The 12,304-nt window shown below is 36.1% G+C and overlaps 1 protein-coding gene and 1 pseudogene across 1 annotated transcript in view; both read left to right on the top strand.

The window, feature by feature from the left end:
• The window catches only part of LOC116622207 (zinc finger protein 677-like), a 36,454-nt gene that overhangs the window by 20,056 nt on the left and 4,094 nt on the right, over positions 1-12,304 (top strand). The window lies entirely within an intron of this gene.
• Positions 12,153-12,304, top strand: part of LOC116622217 — a 21,459-nt pseudogene continuing 21,307 nt past the window's right edge.

Here is a 12,304-nt window from a genome sequence, read left to right as displayed (position 1 = left end):
AACAATGTTTATTAATGCACTTACAATGTAAAAAGAGTGACATCAAAAAATGTTAGAGGGGAATAAAGAATAAAGTTCTTTTCTAAAAAAATTTTTCATTTTTTAAGTAATCTCTACACCTACTGTGGGCCTTGAACTCACAACCCTGAGATCGAGAGTTGCACGTTCTATCGACTGAGCCAGCCAGGTGCCCCAAAGAGTAAAGTTTTTATACGCAATCAAATTTAAGTTATCAGCATAAAATAGACTTTGATCTATGAGATGGTTTATGTAAACCTTGTGATAACAACAAAGCAAAACCCTACAATACATACACATAAAAAGAAAAGGAAATTAAGACATACCACTATAGGAAATTATCAATTCCTAAAGGAAGTCAGAAGGAGGAAAAAGAGGAATAAGGGAACTACAAATTAGCCAGAAAAGCAATTGATAAGATGGCCTCAGTAAGCCCTTAACCTATCAATAATTAGTCTGAATGTAAATGAATGAATTATCCAATTGACACACAGTGACTGGATGGCTTAAAAAAAAAAGACTGTCCCTTTGAAACCCCGTTGGGACCCCTCTCACTATTGAGAGCTTTTTCTGTATCTTCACTTAATAAACTACTATCGCTTTACTCAAAAAACAAAAACAAAAACAAAAAACACTCAAGTGAATGCTGCTGACAAAAGAGTTGAGATTTAAGGATACACATAGGCTCAAAGTGAGGGGATGGAAAGAGATATTCCATGCAAATGGAAACCAAAAGAGAGCAGGAGTTGCTCTAGTTATATCAGATACAATAAACTTCAAGTCCAAAGCTGTAACAAGACAAGGTGATTATATAATAAAAAGGGATCAGTTCATCAAGAGGATATAACAATTGTAAACATATATACACCTAACACTGGAGTACCTAAATATATCAAGCAAATACTAACAGATCTAAAGGCAATAATAAATAGCAGTAAGTGTAGGGAACTTCAATACCCTACTTGCAACAATGGCTAGAATATTCTGACAAAATCAACACAAAAACATTGGACTTGAGCTATTCTTCAGACCAAAAGGACCTAACAGACATATGCAGATTATTTCATCCAACAGAACCAGAATATGCATTCTTCTCAAGCACACACACAACATTGCCCTGGATAGGTCCTATGTTAGGTCTACAAAATGCATCTTAGTAAATATAAGATTGAAATCATACCAATTATCTTTTCTGAACACAATAGTATGAAACAAATGATAACAGGATTAAAAATGGAAAGGTCACAAATATGTAGAAATTAACACACTACTCAACAACTGAGGAGTCAAAGAAGAAATCAAAAGAGAAACAATATTCTGAAACAAATGAAAATAGAAACACACCCTGACAAAACTTATGGGATGGATCAGAAGAAATTCTAAGAGGAATGTTGATAACAATACCTACATTAAGGAAAAAAAATTTCAAACTTCACCCCTCAAGGCACAAGAAAAAGAAGAAAAAACTAATCCCAAGTTAGCAGAAGGAAAGAAATAACAATGATCAGCACAGAAATAAATGAAATAGGAAAAAACAATAGAAAAGATTAAGGGAACTGAAGACTACTTTTTTAAAGTTTTTAAATTCCAGTTAGTTAACACAGTGTTATATTTACTTCAGGTGTACAATATAGTGTTTCAACACTTTCATACATCACCCTGTGCTCACCACAAGGGCACTCCTTAAACCCCATCACCTACCTAACCCATCCCTCCCACCCTCCTCCCCTCTGGTAATCATCAGCTTGTTCTCTATAATTAAGAGTCTGTTTCTCTGTTTGTCCCCTCCTCCCCTCCTTTTTCCCTTTGCTCATTTGTTTTGTTTCTAAATCCCACATATGAGTGAAATCATAAGTTATTTATCTTTGAGTTACTTTGCTTAGCATTATACTCTCTACGTCCATCCGTGTCATTGCAAATGGCAAGATTTCATTCTTTTTAGGGCTGAATAATTCAAGGTACATATATACCACACTCCATGTATCAATCAGTCGACACTTGGGCTGCTTCCATATCTTGGCTATTGTAATTAATGCTGCTATAATCATAGGAGGGCTTGTATCCCTTTGAATTAATGTTTTTGTATTCTTTGGGTAAATATTCAGTAGTGTGATTGCTGGATCATTAGGTATTTCTATTTTTAACTTTTTGAGGAATCTCCATACTGTTTTCCACAGTGGCTGCACCAGTTTGCATTCCCACCACCAACCGTGCACAAGGGTTCCTTTTTCTCCAAGTCCTTGCCAACACGTGTTTCTTGTGTTGTTAATTTTAGACATTCTCACAAGTGTGAGGTGATATCTCATTGTAGTTTTGATTTGCATTTCCCTGATGGTAAGTGATGATGAACATCTTTTCATGTGTCTCTTGGCCATCTGGATGTCTTCTTTAGAGAAATGTCTATTCATGTCTTCTCATTTTTAAATTGGATTAGTTGTTTTTTGGGTGTTGAGGTTTATAAGTTCTTTATATATTTTAGATACTAGCCCTTTACCAGATATGTCATTTGCAAATATCTTCTCCCATTCTGTAGGGTGCCTTTGAGTTTTGTTGACTGTTTTCTTCTCTGTGCAGAAGCTTTTTATTTTGATGAAGTCCCATTTGTTTATTTTTCCTTTTGTTTCCCTTGCCTCAGGAGACATATCTAGGAAAAAGTGCAATGGCCAATGTGCCTGTGTTCTATTCTAGGATTTTTACAGTTTCAGGTCTCATAGTGATTTTTATAGTTTCAGATCTCATATTTAGTGACCACATAATTATGGGTTTATTTCTGGACTTTCTATTCTGTTCCATTGAGTTATGTGAATATTTTTGTGCCAGTACCATACTGTTTTCATTACTACAGCTTTGTAATATAACTTGAAGTCCAGAATTGTGATGACTCCAGCTTTGCTTTTCTTTTTCAAAATTGTTTTGGCTCTTCAGGGTCTTCTGCAGTTCCATACAAATTTTAGAATTGTTTGCTCTAGTTCTGTGAAAAATGCTGCTGGTATTTTGACAAGGATTGCATTAAATGTGTAGATTGCTTTGGGTAGTATAGACATTTTAACAATATTTGTTCTTCCAATCCCTTAGCATGAAATGTCTTTTCTTCCTTCCTCCCTCCTTCCCTCCCTCCTTCCCTCCCTCTCTCCCTCTTTCTCTTTCTTTCTTTTTTCTTTTCTTTTCTTTTTCTCTCTTTCTTTCTTTTTCTCTCTCTTTCTTTCTTTCTTCTTTCTTTTCTTTTCTTTCTTCTCCCCCCCTTTTTTTGTCTTTCCATTTGTTTGCGTCATCTTCAATTTCTTTCATCAGTGTTTTATAATTTTCAGAGTACAGGTCTTACAGAAATTTCACCTCTTTGGTTAGGCTTATTCCTAGGTATTTTATTATTTTGGGTTCAATTGTAAATGGGATTGTTTTCTTAATTTCTCTTTCTCCTGCTTCATTATTGGTGTATAGAAATACAACAGATTTCTGTACATTGATTTTTGTATCCTGCAACTTTACTGAATGTGTTTATCAGTTCTAGCAGTTTTTTGGTGGAATCTTTGTATTCTCTATCTAAAGTATGTCATCTGCAAATAGTGAAAGTTTTACTTCTTCCTTACCAATTTGGATGCCTTTTATTTTTGTTGTTGTTGTTGTTGTCTGATTGTTGTGGCTAGGATTTCCAATACTATGTTGAATAAAAATGGTGAGAGTGGACATCTTTGTCTTGTTCCTGACCTTAGGGGAAAAGCTCTCAATTTTGCCCCATTGAGGATGATGTTAGCTGTGGGTTTTTCATATAAGGCCTTTGTTATGTTGAGATATATTCCCTCTAAACCTATTTTGTTGAGGTGTTTTTTTTTTTTTTTTTTTCCTTATTTGATGTTGGTTTTTGTTCTTTTGTTTTTTTTTTTTTTTTTTTTTTTTAGTGGTGTCTTTATCTTGTTTTGGTATCATGATAATAGTGGCCTCATAGATTGAATTTGGAAGTTTTCCTTCCTTTTCCTTTTTTTGGAAAAGTTTGAGAAGAGTAGGTATTAACTCTTCTTTAAATGTTTGGTAGAATTCACCTGTGAAGCCATCTGGCCTGGACTGGAGAGTTTTTTGATTACTGATTCAGTTTCTTTGCTGGTTGTCAGTCTGTTCATTTTTAATGTATTCCTTTCTCCAGTTTTGGAAGTTTATGTTCTAGGATTTTATCCATTTCTTCTGTCCAATTTGTTGGCATATGGTATTTCATAATATTCTCTTATAAATGTTTGTATTTCTGTGGTGTTGGTTGTTATTTCTCCCTCTTGTTTGTGATTTTATTTATTTGAGTCCTCTTTTCTTTTCTTCTTGGTAAGTCTGGCTAGAGGTTTATCAATTTTATTGATTTTTTTTTCAAAGAACCAGTTCCTGGTCTCATTGATCTGTTGTTTTTTTAGTTTCTGTATCATTTATTTCTGCCCTATTCTTTACTATTTCCTTCCTTCTGCTCTTTTAGGTTTTGTTTTTCTTTTTTTGGCTCTTTTAGGTATGATATTAGGTTGTTTATTTCAGATTTTTCTTGCTTCTTGAGGCAATCCTGTATTTCTATAAACTTCTCACTTAGAACCACTTTTGCTGTAACCCATAGGTTTTGGACTTTGTGGTTTCATTTTCATTTATTTCCACATACTTTTTAAATTTTTTTCTTTTATTTCCTGGTTGACCCATTCATTATTTAGTAACATGTTGTTTAACCTCTGTGTATTTGTCATATTTCCACATTTTCTTGTGGTTGACTTCTAGTTTCATAGCATTGTGGTCAGAAAATATGTATGGTATGAATTTGATCTTAAGTTTGTTGAGGCTTGTTTTGTGGGCCAGTATATGACCTATTCTGGAGAATGTTCTGTATGCACTTGAAAAGAATGTGTATTTGCTATTTTAGGATGGAATGTTCTGAATACATCTGTTAAATCCATCTGTTCCAGTGTGTCATTCAAAGCCATTGTTTTCTTGTTGGCTTTCTGTTTAGGTTATCTGTCCATTGATGTAAGTGGGGTGTTAAAGTCCCCTACTATAATTGTATTATCAATTAGTTCCTTTATTTTTGTAATTAACTGTTTTATGTATTTGAATGCTTCTATGTTGGATGCATAAATATTTAAAATTACTATATTTTCTTGTTGGCTTGTCCTCTTTATTATTAAAGACTGGCTTTTTGAACAAATAAACATAATTGACAGAACTTAAGCTACATTAGGAAAAAAGAATCACATGAAAGAGGAAACATTACAGCAGATAACATAGAAATACAAAGGATCATATGAAAGTATGAACAGTCCAACACATTAGATAACCTAAAAAAAATACCTAGAAATATACAATCTACAAAGCCTAAATCACAAATAAAATCTAAACAGACTAATGACAAGTAAGGACATGGAATCAGTTATCAAAATCTCCCAACCAAAAAATAAGCCATTGGCCTGGAGGGGGCAGGGGTCAGGGTTTGGTTTTCTCACTACCCCTCTAATATTCCAGGACTTTTTCATGTGCTTGCGCAAGGGAAACTTTTCTTGTATAGTTGTACACAAAGATTTCATTTCTGGTTTTTCCTAGACCATGCTCTAATCTGCCTGTTTCAATCCATTGCAAAAGGGGAAAACCTTTCTGATGGTTGGATCTGTCAGAATTTGTCACAGAAATTGTGATCTGTTCACTATGTTGAAGACCAGTTGGTTTTACCTGTAACCAATTTCCCTTTAGTCCCAAATGCTACTACTGATTATACTTACAAGCCTATGGGTGTTACCTATGAAATTACATTGCTACAACCAGGGGTTCTCATAGCTTGATTCCATCTTTCCCCAGTCATAACCATACAGGCTGAACTAAACATCACCATTTTTGTCAGTTGTATGACCCCTGCTCCTCCATGTCCTTTTCCTTATGTAAATATGATCTGCTTCCCTGTATCCAAGGAAAATACATATGGGATAACTCCCTTTTCAAGGTTTTTAGAAAAGACCCCTTTAGGATGAAATGGCCTCTCACAAAATTTCATACTATCATAAAAATGGGGTTATCATTCTGCACCTCATCCTATTTTGTGTAATAATTTTAAAACTGTGTGCCTATTTCCTGTCAAAATTTTGCAAAAATGGTATAATAAAGATGGTATAATAAAGATGCAGGGACTGTCAATGCTATACACAGGCATATACTTTAAAGTTCCTAGGCAAGTTCACTGTCACTGTTATTAATCCACATTTTTAATGTTACTTTTTACAAATACAACATGTATTCATTTTTTGAACTATATTCATTTTAGGGTCTCCTAATAGGTAATGACAATATTGAAATTTATCTGAGCATGGAATCCTGGAAAACAGTATGGTTAAGAAATTCCCCAATGCTTTCTGTTCCAGGGAACAGCTTACAGCAAAAAACACCCTTTCTGGGCGCCTGGGTGGCTCAGTTGGTTAAGCGACTGCCTTCGGCTCAGGTCATGATCCTGGAGTCCCGGGATCGAGTCCCACATCGGGCTCCCTGCTCAGCAGGGAGTCTGCTTCTCCCTCTGACCCTCCTCCCTCTCATGCTGTCTCTCATTCTCTCTCTCGCAAATAAATAAAATCTTAAAAAAAAAAAGTTAAAAAAAAAAAAAACACCCTTTCTTATATTACTTGGTAGGACTTATAGTCCATAGTTTACTCGGAAAAAAGCCAGGCACAAGTTTTTGAAATTCCCATGTTTTTTGTCTTACAAATAATTAGGTGAACTGATTGTCCCTACTGATCAACCAGAATTTAATACCTGTAACATGACTTAATCAAATGTTAAGTTTCTCTCCTTCTCCCAAGGTCCCTGAACATTGGCCCATCCTTAAGCATTGTAATTAGGAAAAACCCTTCCTGCTAATAGCCCCTGAAAAGAGAGGGCTGACCTCAGGGTAAAATATTCCCTGATCAGTGTACCTGGGTGGCTCAGTCAGTTAAGTGTCCGACTTGCGATTTCGGTGTAGGTCATGATCTCATGGGTCGTGGGATCAAACCCCCATGGCTCTGCATCAGGCCCTGCTTCAGGCTCTGCACTCATCGGGGAGTCTGCTTGGGATTCTCTCTCTTCCTCTCCCTCTGTCCCTCTCCCCACTCTCTCTCTATAATAAATAAAAATCTTTTCCCTGATCAACTATAGGTTGCTGCTCATATACTACCACATCTCTTCTTCTTGCTAGTGTTGTTTACTCCTTATTAGAAAAGAAAAGCTTTTCTTCTGTCTGACCTTGAGACCTGTGTACATTTTGTGATCAGAGAAATTTCTCTATTGCAAGAATGTTTTGTATATGTCTCTCCTTATCTAAGTCTAGATTTTTAATTTTTTTTAATTTTTTTTTAAATTTTTTTTATTGTTATGTTAATCCCCATACATTACATCATTAGTTTTAGATATAGTGTTCCATGATTCATTGTTTGTGCATAACACCCAGTGCTCCATGCAGAACGTGCCCTCCTCAATACCCATCACCAGGCTAACCCATCCTCCCAACCCCCTCCCTAGATTTTTAATTTTTTTTTAAAAGATTTTATTTATGGGCGCCTGGGTGGCTCAGTTGGTTAAGCTATTGCCTTCGGCTCAGGTCGTGATCCTGGAGTCCCAGAACCGAGTCCCGCATCAGACTCCCTGCTCCGCGGAGAGTCAGCTTCTCCCTCTGACCCTCCCTCCGTCACGGTCTTTCTCTCTCATTCTCTCTCTCAAATAAATAAAATCTTTTTTTAAAAGATTTTATTTGTTCATTTGACAGAGAGAGACACAGCGAGGGAGGGAACACGAGCAGGAGGAGTGGGAGAGGAAGAAGCAGGCTTCCCACTGAGCAGGGAGCTGGATGTGGGGCTCAATCCCAGGACCCTGGGATCATGACCTCAGCTGAAGGCAGATGCTTAATGACTGAGCCACCCAGGTGCCCCTAGATTTTTAAATTTTGATAGTGATAAATATCATATGTCCCATGTGTGCTTAAAAAATGTATACTCTGTTTTTGTGATAGAGTTTAATTTTTAGTTCACCTAGTTAAACTAGTAAAATTTGAAGTCTAATGATTTTGAAATCTTCAATCTTTAATAATTTGCATCTGTTTTATAATGATATAACAGGACGACACATATCAATGTCTTCCTGTGATTGAGGAAATATTCTCTTTTTTCCCCCTGTGAATGTGTTCATTTTGCTGACTTGTAAATTTTATAAGCAACAAAATTCCCCATAAACAAAATGGGTTCATGACTTTCACCTATAATTGGCTTCCCCCCAATTAAGAGTTTGATGAAAGTTCCACAATGTCCAGAGTTTGATGGAAGTTTGCTTGTGAACATGGGAGTCCATGCTGAAACCAACATGGATGGTTGACAATATTACATAGTACAGCTAATCTCTATAATCTACCTTCTGCAAGATCCCCAAATCTATCCCCAACACTATTTTTTTTTAATGTGCAGGAAACAAATTCATGGAATGATATGATAATATGATTGGATTCTCTTTTCAGTTATATCTGGGTGACTTACATTTAAAAACAAGGATGCACATTATAAATGTAATCAAGTAAAGAAATACATCAAAATGGTTCCTTACTGTTACAACCTGAAAGAATTCTTCCTAGTGTCAAAACCAACATTTGCGTAAAGGTTCTTTATTGATAACAAAATATCACAGTTATTAGAAAAAAAACTGCAAAAGTAATTAACTTGCAAAGCCTTTAGGATGAATTTTCACTAAACAGACATTCATACCGGGGAGATCTTAAAATTATACTGAATGGGCACTATATTTAAGCAAGAGTAAAACATTACTAAACATCAGTAAATAACTACCTCAGAGAAATCTTAAAATGTAATATACATGGCAATGTTTTCATCCAAAATTCAATCTTTGTGGGATCATCACAATGTTAATTTTGGAATGAAAACTTAAGATTTTATGAGTAATAATAACTCAAATTTTAGTAAATGCTAAGGAATTCAAATGTAATGAACATCAAGACTATAAACATTACTTTAAAGCTTATGAAATGCCACATAATGTATATGGCAATGAAACCTTACAAATTTAATATATTAAAAGTCTTTTTATACAAAATGAAATAGAAAAAGAACAAAGTGCTAAAATATAAAATAATTTTTTAATGAAAATACATTATTTACTTTGGATAAAAGTAAAGTGAATTTGGCAGAAGATATCCAGATGGCCAAGAGACACATGAAAAGATGTTCATCATCACTTACCATCAGGGAAATGCAAATCAAAGCTACAATGAGATATTACCTCACACCTGTGAGAATGTCTAAAATCAACAACACAAGAAACAACAAGTGTTGGCAAGGACTTGGAGAAAAAGGAACCCTTGTGCACTATTGTTGGTGGGAATGCAAACTGGTGCAGCCACTGTGGAAAACAGTATGGAGATTCCTCAAAAAGTTAAAAATAGAACTACCTAACGATCCAGCAATCACACTACTGAGTATTTACCCAAAGAATACAAAAACACTAATTCAGAGGGATACATGTACCCATGATTAAAGCAGCATTATTTACAATAGCCAAGATATGGCAGCAGCACAAGTATCCATTGAGAATTGAATGAAAGAAGATGTGAGATATATATATATAAAATATACAATTAAAAATATATAATATATATTGATTTATATACACACACAATGGAATATTATTCAGCCATAAAAAAGTGAAATCTTGCCATAATATAATTATTTATATTAATTATATTATAAATATAACATAATTATAAAATAATATATATAATTATATATAATATGCTATAATATATAACATAATACTAAACTATAGCTACATATAGTTATATATAACATATACTAATATAAACTAACATATACTAGTATATTTGCTAATATAATACTAATATATATACTTATATACCAATATATGTACTAATATAACATAATACTAATATATAGACTAATAATACAATACTAATATATATACTAATATATACTAATTATATATACTAATAAAACTATATATAATATAAAATATATATACTAATATAACTATATATAAGTAAAGCGAATTTGAAATTATGTTTAGAAATAATGTTTAGGAATGCATTATGATGTCACAAAGGTTTACTTGAAAGTAATTTGAGTTTATCAGTCACCTCAAGTGTGGAATGTGTTGATAAATATAAAGAACAACTTGAGTTAGATCTACATTAAAAAAATATTTTTTTTAAACCAGTAGTTGGTGACCTAAATCTATCCCTCATCTCCCACACTCCAGGTCTTATGCCTATGAACGTCTCTGAAAATGAGTACATGATTGAGTACATGGTTAATGGGGATAGAAATGGAAATTACGTTCTGAAAAACGTTGGTAAATAATGGTACATTTAGCATAGTTTTGCATTTCACATTTCAGTTTGCATATGCTGCGCAGACAGGTGCATTCCTTGCTTGCTTAAATTGCTTAAATTCTAATGCAGGAGATATTCCAGCCATGATCCCACATAACTCCCCATGGAGGACCTGGTCCTAGACCACCGATTCCAGCTCACCTCTCCCAAGACATGCATCTCTATCTCTTCATCAAAAGAGGTTTTTTAAAATTAAGTTTTTAATTTTAATTCCAATATAGTTAACATTCACTGTTATATTGAGGTGTACAATATAATGATTTGACAACCCTATAAATTACTCATGATAGGTTTAGTCTTAATCCCCATCACCTATTTTTCCCATCCCCCACCCCTACCTCCTTGCTGGTAACCATTAATTTTTCTCTGTAGTTAAGAGTTTGTTTTTTCGTTCCTTTTTTCCTTTGTTTTGCTTTGTTTCTTAAATTCCACATATGAATGAAATCATATGGTATTTGCCTTTCTCTGGCTGACTTATTTCACTTAGCATTATCCCATCTAGTTCCATCCATGCTGTGCATGCTTGCAATGGCAGGATTTCACTCTATTTTATGGCTGAGTAATATTCCGTATATATATATATTATATATATATATATATATATATAATATATATAACATCTTCTCATCCAACCATCAGTCGATGGACACTTCTTTGCTTCAATAATTTGGTTATTATAAACAATGCTACAATAAACATATGGGTGCATATATCCTTTTGAATTAGTGTTCACCTATTCTTTGGGTAAATACCCACTAGTTCAATTACTGGGTAGTAAGGTACTTCTATTTTGGAGTAAATCCATACTGTCTTCTACAGTGTCTGCACCAGTTTGCATTCCCATAAACGGTACAGGAGGGTTCCTTTTTCTCCACATCCTTGCCAAAAGTTGTTTCTTGTTCTCACAACAGTTTTTTTTTTTTTTTTTTAAAGATTTTATTTATTTGACAGAGACAGAGACAGCGAGAGCAGGAACACAAGCAGCGGGAGTGGGAGAGGGAGAAGCAGGCTTCCCGCCGAGGAGGGAGCCCGATGTGAGACTCGATCCCAGGACTTTGGGATCATGACCTGAGCCGAAGACAGATGCTTAACGACTGAGCCACCCAGGCGCCCCTCACAACAGTTTTTGAGGAAAGCCACTTTCACCCTTAAAATGTAACCATGTTAACTCTCAACACACATGTCCTGCACAACTCCAATCTTTACCTCACTGTTCAAACATGAACTTAAATTGGCAGGAAGTACTCCCGTCCCACTGGACGCAAAAGAAATAGAAATGATTAGAAATTCCACAAAAGACACGACCTGGGGGCGGGCCCCAGAAGAAGCCAGGCCCCGCCCACCCCGCTGAGGGGTCCTGGCCTCTCTCCGGAAATCCTAGCTAGGGCAAACCTGACGACTCGGCAAGTGCCGGAAATTCTCCGCCCAGTTTCCGCCTGGCCCCGCCCTCCCAACATCTTGGCTCCGCGGGACATTTCAGTTTCACTCCCATTACCGGAAGTGCTCCTCCATAGCTCCGCCCCATCCTGCCCCGGGTTTAGGGCCAAGGTGTGGGCAGGGCGTGAGTTCCCCTATTGCCGGAAGCGCAATATCCAGGCCTCGCCCCAGCCCCGCCCACAGGCGGTGTGCGTCAGCGCCAGGCCACTGTTCGCATCCCGCCCATTACCGGAAGCACTCTCCGCGGGCCCTGCCCAATCCCGCCGTTCCATCGGCGCGCACGCGCAGCTTTTCACCGACCCGGAAGCAGCTGGCAGGGAGCGAAGGTCAAATTGGCCTCTGAGGGTTTTGAACTTTCTCTTTTCTACGTGAGCGTCTCCGTCCCCAGGCCTGCACTCCTGGGGTCTGGGGTCTCCGCGCACATTAGAGTCGCCTCAGCCCCGCCTCCCACCGCGGTAAGTAGGGTGT

Source organism: Phoca vitulina, unplaced genomic scaffold (assembly GCF_004348235.1).
Source record: "Phoca vitulina isolate PV1807 unplaced genomic scaffold, GSC_HSeal_1.0 scaffold52, whole genome shotgun sequence".
Classification (NCBI taxonomy): domain Eukaryota; kingdom Metazoa; phylum Chordata; class Mammalia; order Carnivora; family Phocidae; genus Phoca; species Phoca vitulina.
The sequence above is the reverse complement of the archived record's forward strand: the minus strand, read 5'-3'. Positions and strand labels throughout refer to the sequence as shown.